General features: G+C 40.3%; 1 long non-coding RNA gene across 3 annotated transcripts in view; it reads right to left on the bottom strand.

Annotated features, from left to right (window-relative positions):
• Positions 1–54: 54 nt before the first annotated feature.
• LOC111584892 (uncharacterized) overlaps positions 55–18,166 on the bottom strand; it is a 28,112-nt gene continuing 10,000 nt past the window's right edge. For 2 of the 3 annotated variants that reach the window (XR_008599782.1, XR_008599781.1), the window contains exon 5: positions 12,697–18,130. This is a non-coding gene — a long non-coding RNA (uncharacterized LOC111584892). Of the gene's footprint in view, positions 144–399; positions 18,131–18,166 lie in introns of those variants that run through there. The other variant, XR_002747753.3, reaches the window with a different exon arrangement.

The raw sequence follows: 18,166 nt of genomic DNA, 5'->3' as shown, positions 1-18,166 counted from the left end.
GTCTCAAGACGCTTTACGGAACCCATAAGCCTGAACCCCCAGAGCAGGGGGACAATGGCAAGAAAAACACTACCTTTTAACAGGAAGAAACCTTGAGCAGAACCTGGCTCTAATGTGGGGGGACCCATCTGTCTGCTGGCCGGCTGGTTGAGAGGGACAGAAGAGGTAGAGAGGTAGAGGAATGGGAAGATGGAGGGGGAGGGAGAGGGACGGGAGAAGAGGATGGTGGGGAACAAGGAACATATAACACACAATTGGATACATGTATGATAAGATAGATGATACATACAAAATACAAGCTAGCATTAAAATTGATTCAAAGTTCACTGTTATGATGTACAGCTCTGGCACTAAATATACTACATATATAGCTGGTAGTAAAATTCAAACAGTGTGTACATGAGCATATCAAGTATAGTAAAGGCGATGCAGAGTAGATTGGTGGAAATAGGCAGCTGGAAGCAGTGGGTGGGAGGAAGGTCAGCAGCAGCATCCCATAGTGGACATGATGGAGACTAAACCAGTTGGTGGGAGAACAACCACAGATCTGAAACATCCAGCTCTGGAACCAGGGACACTCGGAGAAAGAACACAGGGAGAAACAGAGTGAATGCAGATGCAGATCTTGGTAGGAGTAGCAAATACCCCCCACCCCACTGCGCTTCATTCAGTCAGCCAATAATGCTGTGGGCTGGTCTGAGCCAAAAATGCCAGGGCTGATTTTTTGCCCCAGTCCACCCCTGACTAGGTGACTAGCACCAGTAAACTGAACCACAACCAGTAAACTGAGTCTGTCTGAGTAGAAATAAAAAGTCTGACATCAACTCTGTGTCTCTGTTGATTTTTAATTATAAACTGAATCACTAGAAAATATTTTTCTCTGACCATATTTTATTAAAACACGTTTTATTTCAGCATTGTGTCATAAAATTAGAAAAAAAAATGTCAAAATAATACAAGTAAAATATTTTTTTTGTCACTGATGCTTCAAATTAGAGCTCAGACTGCAAACAACCAGCAGGTGAGACACAAGAGATGACCAGAGAATGTTTGTGTTGAGAGTGTTGTTGATGATTTAAAGTTAGAAATTGATCCACCTGCTCTGCATCCTCTGTTAGCACTATTTTCACTGCAATTTCATCGCAGCAAATATGCTCAAAACATCGCAACTTACATCGCAATTTTTTAGAAAAGCTGTCGTTAATTCTGGCATTTTAGATCACAACAGTCTCAAAATCCTGGAGGGACTGGTTACTGATTGATGATACTAATCTTTCTTTTAGTTTTTCTTTGTAAAGTGTCCTTGGGTGTCAAGAAAGACACTTAAAAATAAAATGCATTATTATTATTATTATAAATTCTGTTTTTCTTTTAATGCCAGGAAACGGTTTGATGTTGTCATCTTCTTGCCTGTACTTGATTATGGAGATATTGTTTGCATGAATGCCTCAACCCACTCAACTGTTGGATGGTGTTTATCATGGATCACTTAGATTTCTAACAGGCTGTAAACCTCTCACATACCACTGCACTTTGTAGTCTTTGGTTAACTGGTCATCACTGTCCATGCACAGACTTTTCCACTGGTGTCATTTCATTTACAAATCCATCCTTGGTCTACTGCCAACATATTTATCCTCCTTCATGTCACGTAAAAGTTCGGCCGTAGTCTACGTTTCCAGGACTTCATTACTTTCACTGTCCCCTCAGTCTGCACAGAGCTCAGCAAAATAGATTGTTCTTACTCTCCTCCCTCAACCTGGAACTCACTACAGCAGAGTCTGAAGCTGTCCAACCTGATTCCCCTGGAGGACTTCAAACGTCTCTGAAATACTATGGAAATATCATCTTTTAGGGCTTGGTGTTGTTCTTAGTGTTCTTACTTTTTTAACTTTGTTGCTTGATGCTTTTGCAGATCCATTTTGATGTCTATGTTGTGTTTTGTCATGAACCTGTCTGTTTGTACCTCAGCGTTATATTGTATTGTTGGGTTGGACTAGTACAGGTACCTTTGTGCTGTTTGTCAGTGACTGCTGGCTCTGTCTTCACATCTGAGTCCTTTTCATTGCTTTATTTATTTTTTGGCCCTGAGCCAGACCTTTAACATCTCTGACATTTGAAGCTGGAGTCGATCCAACAGTCCTGAGGGTTAAAAACTGGTTTAAGTTTCACATCTGTAATTAAAAACATAAAACCGTGACAGCTGCGATGCTATCAGCATTTCAAAAGTTTAGCCACCTGTAAAGATATGAAAATAAAAATACTGCTGGTTTGCCAGCTCCTAAAAACCAGATTTGCTCTGGTTGATGTTGTGGTTAAGCACACATTTTTTATTTGCATATTAACATGGTCATGTTTTGCTAAAAATCGGTTCACCTCACAGTGTGAGCTAATTAGCATCTGGGGTTAGGTAACACTAAACAGCAGCCAAATTTTTCTAGTTTATCTTATGTGTCACACCATCAGGATTTGCATATAAAGAACTGAGCGGAACCTTCAATGTCCTGTGGGCTGAAATGAGATCATATTAGTTTTTTCAATCAATCCACATGTTATCACATTAGCTCAAACAGTTAACAATGGCTTATCCTATCAGTCCAAACAACAAGTATTAGTTTCAACTATTTGACTTTTCTCACTTGATTCTCATTAACTTTTGAGACACTCATTTTTTGTCAGATAGCTAAATTGAACCATGACAAGATCAAAAAGTTAACACTAGCTTCTCAAATGGCAAACAATAGCTCATGCCATCAGTCCAAGAAACAAATGTTAGTTTCAGCAACTAAAGTTCATCTTTTCACTTTAGGTAGTGAGACACTAATTGTAGCTCAAAAAGCGAACTGAAGCTCATATCTTCTTCACTGAATCTCTGTGGTATGATATTAACAGCAAACAGTAGCTTACCCTTTCTGAAAATAATCCTGGTTTCAGCAGCCACTGTTAGTCCTCTCTTATTAGTTAATTAGACACTTACTTAGATCAAACAGCTAAGTGAAACTAATACTAGCTCAAACAGTTAACATTAGCCTCTCCTCTTATCTGTTGGTGAAGCAGTGTAATTTGTAGCAGCTAACAGTCACCTTTCTTTTCATTTATTATTTTTTTTTATTATCCCTTATTAATCCCACGAGGGGAAATTTTCACATATCTCCCCATTGGGGGGAGTCAGAGCGACGGGTCAGCCACGGTACAGCGCTCCTGGAGCAGGAAGGGTTAAGGGCCTTGCTCAAGGGCTCAACAGTGGCCACATCGGGGCTTGAACCTCTGACCTTCTGATCAGTAGTCCAGAGACTTAACCATTGCGTCACCACTGCCCCATCTTGCAACTCGCTTTAGCCTAACCCAGGGGTCGGTTACCTGCAGCTCCAGAGCCGCACTTAGCTCTTTCATCCGTCTGTTGCGGTTCCCTCTGGCTTTGAAAAATAAATGAGTATTTAATTCAAATTTATTTTATTTTTGTTTGTTAGTTTTAAAAATGTAATTCTACATTTTAAGATTATGGTGATCTTCTAACAACAAAATAAAACGTGTTCAATTTTTTCATCTGTCAAAATATGTTTACAACCGTTAATGTGCGGCATCCACCCACACGCCAGTATTCATTTGGAGTCCTGTGGATCTTTGCATCCACATGTGAGCAGGTCTTATCCAACATGAACTACCTTAAAAACAAACATCACTCACACCTCACAGACGACCAGGGCTGGACCCGAATATCCAAATATTCGGTCGTTGTGGTGGTATCCGAATATTAATTTTGGGGTCCAAATACTCGGATAGTCGTCATTAATTGGGCCCAAATATCCGGAGCCCAGAAATTGCTATTCGGACCAGCCCTACAGTCGACAGCTTACAGCCCTGATGTGAAGACACTGTGTGTTGAGGTTCAGGAGCAAAAATCACATCAGCCAAGTAAGATAAATATTAGTGGTGGGACGTGATTAAAAACATTAATCTAATTAATTAGAGGCGTTGTGATTAATTCATTGTTATTAATCACATTTTGTCATATAACAATATTTGACACAATAAGCAAAGTTTACCAATTCAAATAAATGTTGGTTGACGACTGAATCGATAAACAGACATATATGTGAGCTTAAACAACAAAACATGTTTCATTTATATTTAATCTGCATTTTTTATGTCTACTACATTCACAGATTACTGCAAATTCAAAATGCAATTACAGCGATTATATTCAACATTTTAAGACTTTTTGTAAACTCAGACGCTTTCAGTGTCTTGAAAAGCAGTATATGATGGTCTGGCTACACCGTTTGCTGGTACCGGGATTGTCGTAGCTAACGTTAGCTCTGATGTTAACAGCAACATGTTTTACATTGAGGTGATACCATCGGCGGTGATCAGAAAACTCTTCGATCACCACAGACAACCACGTTTCTGTCCAAGCTGCCATTGGGACGTTTTTTTTTAAAGAAAACTTTCCGCCCAGCAAGCTCAATGCGGTCTCGTCTTCCTTCACTGTTCACCAAACTTTCTTGTACGCTGATTCACTACAGTGCGTCCTGTGTGTCTTCTTCACTGCTGGCAAACAGAATTTAGGTTCAATACCGCCCCCTACTGGGCTGGAGTGTGCATCAGTGTTACCGGTGTGCCAGAAATTAGGGAACTAAGAAAGGTGTGATTAAATGTATTATTTTTTTAACACATTATTTTTCTGTAATTAATCGAAATAAATGAGTTAAAGTCCTGACCTGAATAAATATTTTATTTGCCAATCATTTTGCATATATTCATAGGGCTAGGGTTAATGTAATTTCATTTTCTCTGTTCAGTTCATTGATTTCATAAATGCAACACACTGTAGTTTCTTAATACGTAGCATAAAGACAAAATGATATATGTACTGTTACATTCATTTTAAATGTCAAAAGAGTTTTGTGGCTCCTGGTGCTTTCTTTTCTGTGGCAAACGGGTCCAAAAGGCTCTTTGAGTGTTTAAGGTTGCTAACCCCTGGCCTAACCTGTCAATCAAACAAATGTAAGCTTCAGAAGCTAAAATTAACCTTTTTCTGTTAACCAATGAGACACTGAAATAGCTATCTTAAACTGCTACCTCAAAAATATGAGCTTCTCCTCTGTTGATAAAGTACATATTAGCTCAAACAGTAAACAGTTTCTTTTATTGTCTTTAAGCACCTAGCTTTAGACTAGTATGCGAATCTGGAAAACTAACAGCTCAATCTGTGGACTAATATCGACTAATATTAGCTTCTGCAATGACCCCACATACTGTGACATTAGCTCAGACAGCTAACAGCAGCTTGTGCCATCAGTCCAAGAAAGTAATGCTAGTTTCAATTGCTGATAAAAGGTTTTAACTTTAGCTAAACGCTGTTTAAACAGCTCAAGCAGCTGACAGTGGCTTTCTTGTCTGTTTACTGTTATACATGGTAACATTAACTGCTACTGTTAAAATAAAGTTAGTTCAAGTAGCTAACAGCTGGTTCTGATGTCAGAGTTAAACTATAGGCTGCTGAGGTCTCAGCTAATGAGAAACATACCAGAGAGAGTGCTGGAATGTACTTTCCATTATTATGAAAATGACTAGTCGTTGCTGAAAGTGCCCTCAGGTTGTGTTTGAGTTTAGAATAAAATGTAGACATGCACCTGTTGCACCTGTCTCCCCTGTTGGTGAAGCTTATGTTAGCTCCGGTAGCTAACAGTGGCCTCTTGTCATCTAGCAGCTAGCTTCAGGCTATCCTGTGACTCTGAGAAACTAATAACAGTGTAAACAGTTTGATGCTACTGCAGTGTCTCCATATGTCATAGCATTAACTCAAACAGCTAACAGCAGCTTATTTCATTAGTCCAAAAAGTGATGCTTGTTTCAGCTGTTAATATTAGCCTTTTAGCTTGAGCTAAAAGCTGCTCATACAGCTCAAGCAGTTAACAGGTTTTTTTTGTCTGTTTACTGTTATTCATGCTAACATTAATGGCTACTGTTGAAATACTGTTTCAGATAGTAGAAACCTCAAATAAAATCCATTTAGTAATAGTAATAATAGTAATAATATTGGTTTTTTTCTCATTAATTTATCAGATAATAATTTTGCCTCAACTAGTAGACTAAAGTAAAGACTAGCTCAAAAAAGTTAACATTGGTGGTCTCCTCTGTTGGTGAAGCTTATGTTAGCTCAAGTAGCTAACAGCGGCCTCTCTTGTCTGTTGACTGTTGTACATGTTAACATCAACTTTTATTGTTGAAATAATGTTAGCTCGAGCAGCTAACAGTCGGTTTTCTTGTCTGTGTACTGTTATGCACGCTAACATTAGTGGCTACTGTTGAAATAATGGTAGCTCAAGTAGTTAAACAATGAGCTGCACTGTTGCACATTTGAGACAGTTGAAACCTTAAACAAAATTAATTAAAGGGTGTCTGTGTGACTGGTTGTCATGAGCGTGAAGACTGATTCAACTTAAGAATTACCAGAGAGTGTTGTATTGTTTTTTCTGGCTTTAATAAATGTGTTCTAGTTACTGAGAGTGTCTGTATCCTCACATGGCGCTTGATTTCAGAACCAAATGTAGTCGTGCACCTGCTGCACACCTGCAGGGTTTCGCAAACCATTGTTCTGGCACGAAGCGAGTTCTGAACCGGGTTCAGGTTTGCAAACCAACCGGTCCAGTCTGCAGGGCGGATCAAAGCCACAGATCCCTGCTGAGTGACGGATTAGAGTGTTGTCACAGTGGAAGTTATCCATCACTGGGGTCTGAGGTCTCTGGGTGAACAGACGGGTTCAACCACATTCACTAGTGGCAACAGAGCGATCGCACAGTTCCACCTCAGTTTTATGGGTAATGAATCTTTGTGGGGTGTGATTGGCTCTGAGCCTCGATGATGAAAGACGAGATGCCGAGGTCTGGGTGTGACTGAGGAATGAGTGGGGGTGAGGGGGAGTGCAGGTCACAGGGCCTCAGGTGTGCAAACAAGACTTGTAAAGAATGAAGTCTGATTAGATATCCAGTTAGCAAACACCTGATAGTACTAAGGTGCAGAAACAGGGAGCGGCTCGGAGCACAAATTATTATTTTACTTGTATAACACTTTTCAAGCTGCAGGGCAGAGAGCAGGCTTTTACAGAACGACCAACGGAAAATAGAAGTTTACACCTTTAGTTCAGGACCCTGACTAAACAAACAAGTGAACAACAGGAAAGTGCAGAGACAGACAAACAAAAGTGGTCCTTTACAGTGATGGAGAAACCCAAATCAGAACCCCAATTCACTAATTCCGAGTCATCCTGAGTGAATTTGGTCACTTAGTGCACGTTTACAGACGTTTTGGGACACATTTTCATCTATTTGGACATTTGTTTTTTAGAAATCCAGACATGATTTCGATCATTTCAAGAACATTTTGAGTCACTGTTGAGGAGTTTTTGTGAATTCATTTCAAAAAGTCTTTTGAGTCAATACTGGCAGGTTTTTGTCATTCTGGACATCTCATGACATTTCAAGTCATTGAGATTCAAGTCACTTTTTTGCAGTTTTTGTGCCACTCTGGATGGTTTTTTAAGACAATTTTTGAGTCATTCTAGTCAAGTTTTGCCACCAAGAGCTCTTTTTTTCCAAAATGTATTCATTTCTAAACAGATTTTTGACAATTTGGACAGTTCTGAGTAAACTCACAACTTCTGAGTAATTTTGGACAATTTCAGTCACTTTTAATTTTGTCATTTAGTCTTTTTTGAGTAGTTATTGGCTGGTTACTTTGACAGCATGACTTGATACTGAACTAAAGTTTAAGCAAAAAAAAAAAAAAAAAAAAGCAAGACTGCAGCAGTTCTTGGCTCCTTACATTAGAAACAGAATCGAATTATTTCTGATTTCATGTTGTTATTTTAACAAACATGGAGTACCTTTAAAGAATCACTTAAAGTAGAACCATCCTCTGAATAAAGAGGTTCTTCAGCTGGTGATTTTGGAGTTTTCTGAACATGTAAACAAAATAAAATGCAAATCTAAGAAGTGATCTTATAAGGTAAATTTCTATAAGTGAAGCAGACCTGATATGAAGTTATATTTTCATATTGATTAATATGATCAAACACTGAATGCAGCAGGAAACGCGTCTGACGGATCAAATAAAGGTTCATTCTGGTTCTAAATTGTTGACAGTGGAACATTTAGAAACAAAGCTTTGAAATCAACATTTTGCACATCATCAGTTCAGTTCTTACTGCTGCAGCAGCTTTAATGTCCCAAAATACAAAATCAAAACAGCTTTAATAGTCTGGAGATGCTTTGTTCTGCATTAATTTATAATTTTAAGTATAAAAATATCAGCTGAACAGCCTCAGAAATATGTTTAATCTGTGAATGTCTGTTGAGCTGATGGGCCATTTCATTCCAAAATCAAGTTCCAAAGAACTTCTAATTGTGTCACGAATGTTTGTCAGTCAGAAAAGTTCGTTCTTCCAGAGAACTGCAGTAAAGCAGGTGTACTGGATGAGCAGGTTTCACTGAGTCGACCCTTAAAGGCTAACTTTCTGTCCTGAGGCACCTGCAGCCCTGTTATTACTGAAACCTGAAATATTTGTGAGAAGTCCTGCACAATAATAGTGAAACTAACATTCATGGGAAGTGTTTTGATCCTAAACTGCAGGTAAAGTACAAATCAATCAGAATCACTTTTACTGCAAACGAGGAGGATTTTACTGTTTTACTGCTTTACTGTTTTACTGCTTAATACACATTTTTAGACAAAATTAAACAATTTTCTGAGCTGACAGCTGTGTTATCAACCAATAAAGTGTTAAAATATCAGAAGATGCTATTTAATTTGCTGACAATTTATGATAGTTTCAACCACAGACACAAAAGTGACAGCTGAAAGAATGCTGTGGGTTTTTCAGATAAACCACACAGATAATTAGCTGAACCAGAATAACTGTATTAGCGGTTCAGAAGCAGCTGGTTTGTGCAACAAGTTTTATAAGATATAGAAACATTTTTGGACACATTTCAAACAGATGTCATTTGGACACGTTTGTAGACATTTTGAGAAGTCCACTGGAGCAATTTTGTGTCATTTTGGCCACTTATAGAATCAGACATGCTTTGGTAATTTTAGACCAATTTCAAGTCATTTTCAACAAACTTGGCGTTTTAGACAGATTCTGGGTGGACTTGGACAATTTGAATTGTTTGGGCCAATTGTAGTCAGTTTGGACTAGTTTTTTTTAATGTTTTGCTCCTGTTTGTACTTTAAGACAACTTTTGAGACAGTTTGGATAAGTACAAAATTTAAAGATGATTGTACAAAATCTGTTAAGTCACTTTTTGCATTTCATGTCGTGAAGCTGCGATTAATGACTTTGTCACCCTGAGCTCAACAAGTTTGTGTTATTGTAACGCAGTAAAATCTTCCCACAGTGATGCACTATTCCAGTACCATGATGTCACATTTAAGAAAACTGGGGAAAAAGCAAATTTTTTGAGCAGCAGAGCCATTCAAGTTCCATGAATTTCAGAAAATTTGACATCTGGAATAATAGAACCAGGGCCTGGGAACATCAGGCAGAGGACCCTGTCTGTGGGGTTTTTAACTCCCACCTCCAGAAGAGTTTCTCCACCATCCCGGGGCAGGTTGGGGAGATGGAATCTGAGTGAACCATGTCCAAAACCTCCATTACAGAAGCAGCTATTTGGAGCTGTAGTCAGAAGGTCACTGCTGCCTGTCAACCTAAAAACCTGCTGTGAAGGAAGCCGTTAGGCTGAAAAAGGAGCCTTTTCAGTCCTAGCTGGCTCGGGGGTCTCCTGAAGCAGAAGACGGGTATCGGTTGGCCAAGAGGGCTGTAGTTGTGGCAGCTGCGAAAGCTAAAACTTGGGTGTGAGAAGAGTTTGGTAAGGCTATGGAGAAGGACTTTCAGCTGGCCTCGTGAAAGTTCCGGACAACATTCCATGCCTCAGGAAGGGGAGGCAGCACTTTGCCAAGACTGAGTACATTCAGGACCCGATCTGGGGACATTGTTGGACGGTGGAAAGAGCACTTTGAGAGACTCCTTAACCCGGTCAATATGTCCTCTGCTGAGGAAGGAAAGCCTGAGGACTTGGGGGAATCTTGGTCCATTTCCATAGTAGAGGTTGCTGAGGTAGTTAAGAAGCTCTTCAGTGGCTGTATTATATGATAATATTCACCCCGAGATGCTAAAGGTTCTGGACATTGTTCTACTGTCTTGGTTGACACGACTCTTCAACGTTGTGTGGTCATTGGGTACTGTACCTGTGGAGCTTTGGACAGGGGTGGTGGTTCCCGTTATTAAAAAGGAGGACCGGATGGTGGACTCCAAATATTGGGATGTCCCACTTCTCAGCCTCCCTGGGAAAATTTACTCTAGGGTGCTGGAAAGGAGGCTCCCAACGAGTGCTGGACCTCAGATTCAAGAGGACTGATACAGATTCCATCCTGGTTGTGTAACAATGGATCAGCTCTTTACCCTGCAGAGCTGCTGAGGGGGTCATGGGAGTTCAATCAGCCAGTCCACATGTGTTTTTGGAAAAGACGTATGACGAATGCATAGGGAGAACATGCAAACTCCATGCAGAAAGATCCCAGGAAGGCCGGGACATGAACCGGGGAGCTTCTAGCTGCAAGGTGAAAGTGCTGACCACTACTCCACTGTGCAGCCACATTTTAAATCAATTTGAAAAATCTTCCAGTCATTTTGGAAAAGTGCAAAATTTAGAGACAATTGAACAAAATCTGCTGAGTCACTTCACTTGTTATCAGAATGCACTGTTTTGTTTCACATCGTGTACCTGTGCCCAATGACTTTATCTCTCCAATATCAACAAGTCTGTGTGTTGTTTTAACGCAGTAAAATGCTTCTTCAGTGGTACTATTTCAGTATCATGATATCATGATTTAAACTAGGACAACAACACAGTTTTTGGACCTATAAATTTTAAAATTTTTTAGGAAGGATCAAAGATTTTTAAAAAAGACGATGTTACAAGACAAATCAGAAAATGCAGCAAATGAAAGCTGTTATAAATAATGAAATATGTTTTGTACGTGGAGCAGCTCTGAGCTGAACTGATAACTGGAGGAGTAATAAATCACCATCCGATAAGATATTAACACAAAGCACAGTGAAGGTTATTCTGTATTAGACGCAGAGTTTGGCCACTTCATCAGTCGAGCCACACAGATAAAAAACCTGGTCAAACTGACTTTATCGAACCTTAGAGCTCCATTGTTTGTCCAACAAATGCACAAGATTAAAAAAAGACAAAGAACACCAGGGACCGACTCGACTCAAACCTGCTTCTGTCTCAGCAGTGAAAACTTTCTGCTGCAAATTCCTCGTCTTCAGCTCTGTATTTTGGTGCTGCTCTTTTTGAAACATCTTTTAATGTTTTCATATGCAGCCATGCGAAAGCAAATGCATGAAAATATATTTCACAACTGTGGGAGTTTCCTCGCATTCCGACACAAAACATAGAAAATTTGAGTCACTCGGAAAAATCTTAGTCACTTTTGAAAGTTTTTGTCATTTTGTCATTGTGGACAAATTTTGACTCAGTGTGAAAAGTCTTTGAACCATTTTGGATAATGTTTTTGTCACTTCTCAACATGTTTTTATCCCAATTTTGAATGGTTTTGATGGAATTCTGAATTTTAGATTTAGAAGATACTTTTGTCAAAATTTTGGAGTGGACAAATGTTGAGCTGTTTTGGACAACTTTTGAGTGGTTTTTTAAAACTTTTAATTTAATTTTAGGCATATTTTTGTCATTTGACAATGCTGAATGGCTTTAAACTAATTTTGAATCGGTTTGAAAAATGGTAGATTCAATTTGAACATCCTTTTGTCATTAGAAACACCTTTCAGTTATCCTGGACAATACTGTTTTTATTTGACAACTTGAAACTTTCCCATGTGCATGACAGAAGTAGCAGACTAAACGTATTTTAAATGCAAATGATGTGGAATTTGATAAGACATCCCTGCGTTCGGTGACATTTACACACCCAGGCTCATTCCTCAGGAGTTAGCTGAGGTTTGCAAGGCTTTATTTGAAACTTTTAAACTTTATTTTTATTTTTTCTGTTAAAAAAATTTTTCACCCTTGTATATATTGTAAATAAAGCTGCTGTAACAATGTAAATTTCCCCTGGAGTGGGGAGAAATAAAGAACTTTATCTTATCTTATCTTATCTTAAAACTTTCCCTGCAGAAAAAGCCTTCAGGTATCGCAGGTTTTGCAGCTTATATAACCTGCTCGTCGTGTAAAGGTCCTTATCCTCTGGCACTGAAACAAAGCCTCCATCAGTGAGTGAGAAGCTTGCATATTTCTCTGACCATCCCCGCCACGCCTGCATACCTGGCAGGTCACCGCTGAATGATGGGCGGCTCTCTGGCTTTAAAAGGAAGCCAGTTTCTGAGCTCCTCACTCTCCTCTGTGTCAACTCCACAGCAGCAGCATCCACCATGATGACCACACGCTCCGTCAGGACCACCATGAGCTCCAGCGGCTCCATGAGCGGCAGCAGCGGCGGCAGCTCCCGGCTGTCCATGATGAAGGCCGGCAGCGTGTACGGCGGCGCTGGAGGTGGTGTTCGCATCTCCTCTGGCTCCATGGGTGGAGGCTTCGGCATGGGTGGTGGTGGTGCTGGTGGCGGCTACTCGTCCTCCATGAGCTACAGCGTGTCCGGCAGCGACAGCAGCCTGATCGGCAACGAGAAGTTCACCATGCAGAACCTGAATGACCGTCTGTCCACCTACCTGGGCAAGGTGCGCTCGCTGGAGAAGGCCAACGCCGAGCTGGAGCTGAAGATCCGGCAGTACTTGGAGAGCAAAGTGGGACCCTCCACCCGCGACTACTCCGCCTTCTTCGTCACCATCGGAGACCTCACCGCAAAGGTAAAAACCTCCTCACCCTGCGTCCAATCACCACTTCTGTCGGTTTCTGTAGATTCTGTAGGTTCCAGCACTCAGGAAACGGATTAATCTGTTCATTTATCCAAAGAGATTCAGTAAAGTGCAGCTGCATCTGCAAAAACGTACCCAAATTGATGCAAAGATTTTACACATCATCCAAAAATTTGTCCAAATGGACTCGATACCTGTCCAAAATGTTTCAAAATTTGTCCAGAATGATTAAAAACAATTAAATGGCAAAAGCATCTTCAAAATTATGTAAAGATTATACATATTGACTCAAAATTTGTCCAGAAATTCTCAAAACTTTGCCTAAATCAATTGTAAGACTGTTCAAACTGTCTAAAAATTTGACCAAAAATGTTTCTAAATTTTGTAAAACCCAGAAGTGCAGCTGCCTTTCCCTGAAGTTCTTTGAATTAATTGACTGACTGATCAGTTTCCTGACAAGCAGTAAAATTCAGATAATCATCTTTAATAATTTTACAAACAGAAAATAAAACGTGCAATGCAAGAGAAAATGCATCATCGATTTAATGTGCAAAAACTGATGCTACACTGTAAAAAAAATAATTTTAGCTAATTTTGGATTTGCACATTTTCACTTTTTTGATAAATTACAGATAATTTCTAATACAATCACAGGAAAAAACGTTATTTAAAATGATAATTGATGAGTTGGAAATGTTTTTTTTTTAAACTAACCTTTTTTGGGAATTTTTTAAAATAGATTTCTGCATTTTTGAAAAATACACTTATCAGTACAAGTAAAACTTCTGCCCTGAGTTTAAATACTGGAGTATAAGGATTAATAGAGTTCTTCTGATTGATAATATATGAAAGTATCGCAGCAACAGTATGAGTAACATGAAGTACTTTAGAGTATCAGCACTCTGAGTCGACCATCTTCCTGTTTCTCCAGATTCAGGCTGCTATCAGGCTGAACGGATCCGTCCATCTGAGCATTGATAACGCCCGCCTGGCTGCCGACGACTTCAGAACCAAGTGAGTCCAGAAACACAGACAGGAGGAGGTGGGATCATAGAAACATGGGTGGGCTTACAGTGGCAAAGGGAGGAGGAGCAACAGTAGCAGGGCTGGAGTTACGGTAGCAGGAGGAGGAGTCAAGTCTTAAGTAAATTCGTACATTAAGTAAACCCTTCATTAACCTCATCAAACCCTACATTAACTTGATTAAATCCTACATAAACCCAATTAAACCCTACATGAACTGATTAAACTTTACATAAACCTGATCAAACCCTATTAATCTCATTAAACCGACCATTAACCCGATTAAACTTTACATAAACCTGATCAAACCTTGCATTAACCTGAATAAATCTTACATAAACCCGAATAAACCTTACATTAACCTGATTAAGCCCTACATTAACCTGATTAAACCTTAGATAAATCTGATTAAACCCTACATGAATCTCATTAAACCCTACATTAACCTGATTAAATCTTACATAAACCCGATTAAACCTTACATAAACCTGATTAAACCTTACATAAACCTTATTACATCCCACATTAATCTCATTAAAGCCTACATAAACCTGATTAAATGCTTCAAAAACCTGATTAAACATGAGTCCACATCTGTCCTGCCTCCGTCGCCCCCTGCAGGTACGAGAATGAACTGGCCATGCGTCAGTCGGTGGAGGCCGACATCGCCGGGCTCAGGAGGGTTCTGGACGAGCTGACTCTTGCCAGAACTGACCTGGAGATGCAGATCGAAGGCCTGAGGGAGGAGCTGATCTTCCTCAAGAAGAACCACGAGGAGGTGAGTGCGCCTCAAAACAATCAATGCAAATGTTTGATGGATTGATTTATGGATTATATCTGCAGGTGACACCCCCCAAAAAACATTCAGCTGTTACTCAGTTTGTATTCTCAATCAATAACTGTGTCCACAGTATCCCTGGATGTCTAAACTTAGACTGAAACTAAAAAATATCAACGAACGTCTGCACACAGAACTGCATCTATTTAGATGATTAGTTAGTATTTAATTAATAATAAGTAATGATAATTCATCAATAATTAAGGTAATATAGTTAGTAATAGTAATACAGTTTGCATAAACACCTGCTAGCTTAACCAGTTATTAGCTTAGATAACTGTTTATATTGGCTTTATATTAGCATTACCTTAAACAGCTGTTGATGCTAACTTAAACAACTGCTGATATTAGCTTAAATACATGCTATTAGCCAAAACTTTTGATATCAGTTTAGACATTGGTTCATATTAACTTAAAGAGCGGCTGATATTAGCTTAAACAGTTGTTGATATTAGCTTAAATAACTTTTTAGCCTGAATGTTGACAATATCTTAAATAACAGCTGTCTTTTTCTATCAGTAAACTCGATCGTTTTGGTTTTAGACAAAACATAAAGTCTCACTGAACTCTGGAAAATCTAATTGATGAAAATGATCATTAGATTTCGCCTCGGACTTGAGCAACGGTTAGCTACCCATATACATGTTGGTCTGACGCTGGTTGTGGGTTGTAGGAGCTGCTGGCCATGCGCTCCCAGATGAGCGGTCAGGTCCATGTGGAGGTGGACGCTACTCCTCAGGAGGACCTCTCCAAGGTCATGGCCGAGATCAGAGAACACTACGAGGCCGTTGCCGCCAAGAACCAGAAGGAGCTGGAGAGCTGGTTCCAGACAAAGGTACCACTGCGACATCTTACCGCTGACACACAGCTCACCTGAGTGTTTGCATGTGGACTGAACAGGTGTGATTTTCCTGCAGACGGAAGCTCTGAACAAAGAGGTGTTGACTCAGACCACCGTCCTGCAGACGTCCCGCTCAGAAGTCACAGAGGTCAAACGTACACTACAGTCTCTGGAGATCGAGCTACAGTCCTTGCTGAGTATGGTGAGGGTCACATGACCGTTAAACACCTGTGATCTTCAGGTATGAACAGTGTTTGAAAACTGATTTTATTCTTTGCTGTGCAGAAAGCGACGCTGGAGGGGACACTGGCTGAGACACAGAGCCGCTACGCCATGCAGCTGTCTGGATACCAGATGCAGGTGAAACATTGACTTCCTGTTTGTTTCAGGTAACAAACCAGTGGAGCCTTTTCACCTGATCTCACCTGTGAATGTTTCTGTGCTCGGCTTCCAGGTGTCGTCCTTGGAGGAGCAACTGGTGCAGCTGAGGGCTGACCTGGAGAGGCAGGGACAGGAGTACAAGATGCTGCTGGACATCAAGACCAGGCTGGAGATGGAGATCGCAGAGTACAGGAGGCTGCTGGATGGAGAGAGGTGAGGCTCAGCTGTTCTGTTTTCTGACTGGTCCAACGGAATCACCTGCACCGTGCTCTCCTCGAGCTAAAACAGCTTAAACAGTTTATAATACCTTATCTTAAATAGTTGTGGATATTAGCTTAAACAGCTGCTGACATTAGCTAAAAGAGCAGCTAATGTTAGCTTAAACAGCTGTTGATGTTAGTCTAAACAACTGTTGATACTAGCTTAGACAGCTGCTGATATTAGCTTAAACAGCTGCTGACATTAGCTAAAAGAGCAGCTAATGTTAGCTTAAACAGCTGCTGACATTAGCTAAAACAGCAGCTATTGTTAGCTTAAACAGCTGTTGATGTTAGCCTAAACAATTGTTGATACTAGTTTAGACAGCTGCAGATATTAGCTTAAACAGCTGTTGATATTAGCCTAAACAATTATTGATACTAGTTTAGACAGCTGCTGATATTAGCCAAAACAGCAGCCAATGTTAGCTTAAACAGTTGTGGATGTTAGCCTAAACAATTGTTGACACTAGTTTAGACAGCTACTGATACTAGCTTAAACAGCTGCTGAAATTAGCTTAAAAAGCTGCTGATGGTTGCCTTCACAATTGCTAAAAATCAGCAGGTGAGACTGTAGCGCAGGTGTAATGGCTAAAACTGAAGCTAACAGGTGTCTCAGAAACTAAGCTGTTCTATCTTCTGATTGGTTCACAGTGTCACCAGCACTTCTTCGTCGAGCACCTCAACCAAGCGTGTGGTGACAGTGGTGCAGGAGGTGGTTGATGGAAAGGTGGTTTCCACTTCCTCCTCCACTTCGTCTTCCTCCTTCACGAGCTAAGCGTCTGTGGACGTTGACAGTCAATCAGAATCTTTTCTCTGGTTTCTCATGTTCAGAGAATCTGACCTGACAATAAAAAGAGAGTCCAAATAAAAACTTACTGTGTCTGTCGTCAGTTTACCTGCATGTGTGCTGTTTCATAATTGCTTTAATTGCTGATATCAGCTTAAACCACTGTTACCTTAAATAGGTGTTGACCTGCTGTTGATTCAAGTTTAAACAGCTGATATTAGTTTAAGATTGATAAAACTGATATTTGCTTTTAAAAAACTGTTGATTTCAGCTTAAAATCACTACAACTAGCTTAAACAACTACTGAGTTTTGTTTAAATTGTTTATGTTAGCTTAAATATATTCCTTTATGTCACATGAAGGCAGATCAGAACATCACTGATGGAGCAGCTCTGATTTCTCACACAGAGAATCTTTCAAACAACTTTGGTGTTCAAACAGGATTATGGAAAGATTGAAACAGGGCTGTCATTTTTTGCACTTGGAACTGTTCCTTTTCGTCTGATTTTTCAATCGATATTGAGGCAGTTTAGATCAGCAGGTGAACTCTGCAGTGATCAGCAGGAAATTAACCTTCCTGTAGTCCCACACTAAATGGCTGAACCCAGCCACCCTATGGAGGAAGCATACTTTAACCACTTGTACCTGCAATCTCATTCTTTCAGTCACTACCCAGAGCTCATGACCATAGGTGTTGTGGCGTGGATTAGAACCCAAGCAGAGAGTACACAGCCCGACAGAGACCGGTACAGGAATAATAGAATTCAGGGAATGGAAGCCAACTAGAACTAAAGCTAGAAATAGGGAATCGCCAAGAGTAATTAAAGAGGGTGAGGGAGAAACTGAACTAAACTCACTACAGGCTGGAGGAGGGGGTGGCTGGCTCCTGGGGAGCAGAGATCCAGAGACGTCACTGCTGGACGGAGGAAGCTGGCGGCAGAGAGTGGCATGGTGGCTCGGCGTTGGGCCAGGTGGGAGCTGGTCCATTCTTGGGAGGAGAGCGTGGCTCAACCAGGGACAGGACACGGCAGGATACTCCAAAGGCTTGGCAGGGATGTTTGAGCAGAACACACAGGCAGCGTGACCAGTGGAACTGCAGGGTAAAAGAAACTCACATTTGACGCAAATG

This window comes from Amphiprion ocellaris, chromosome 19 (assembly GCF_022539595.1).
Source record: "Amphiprion ocellaris isolate individual 3 ecotype Okinawa chromosome 19, ASM2253959v1, whole genome shotgun sequence".
Classification (NCBI taxonomy): Eukaryota; Metazoa; Chordata; class Actinopteri; family Pomacentridae; genus Amphiprion; species Amphiprion ocellaris.
This window is presented reverse-complemented; position numbering and strand designations above follow the sequence as displayed.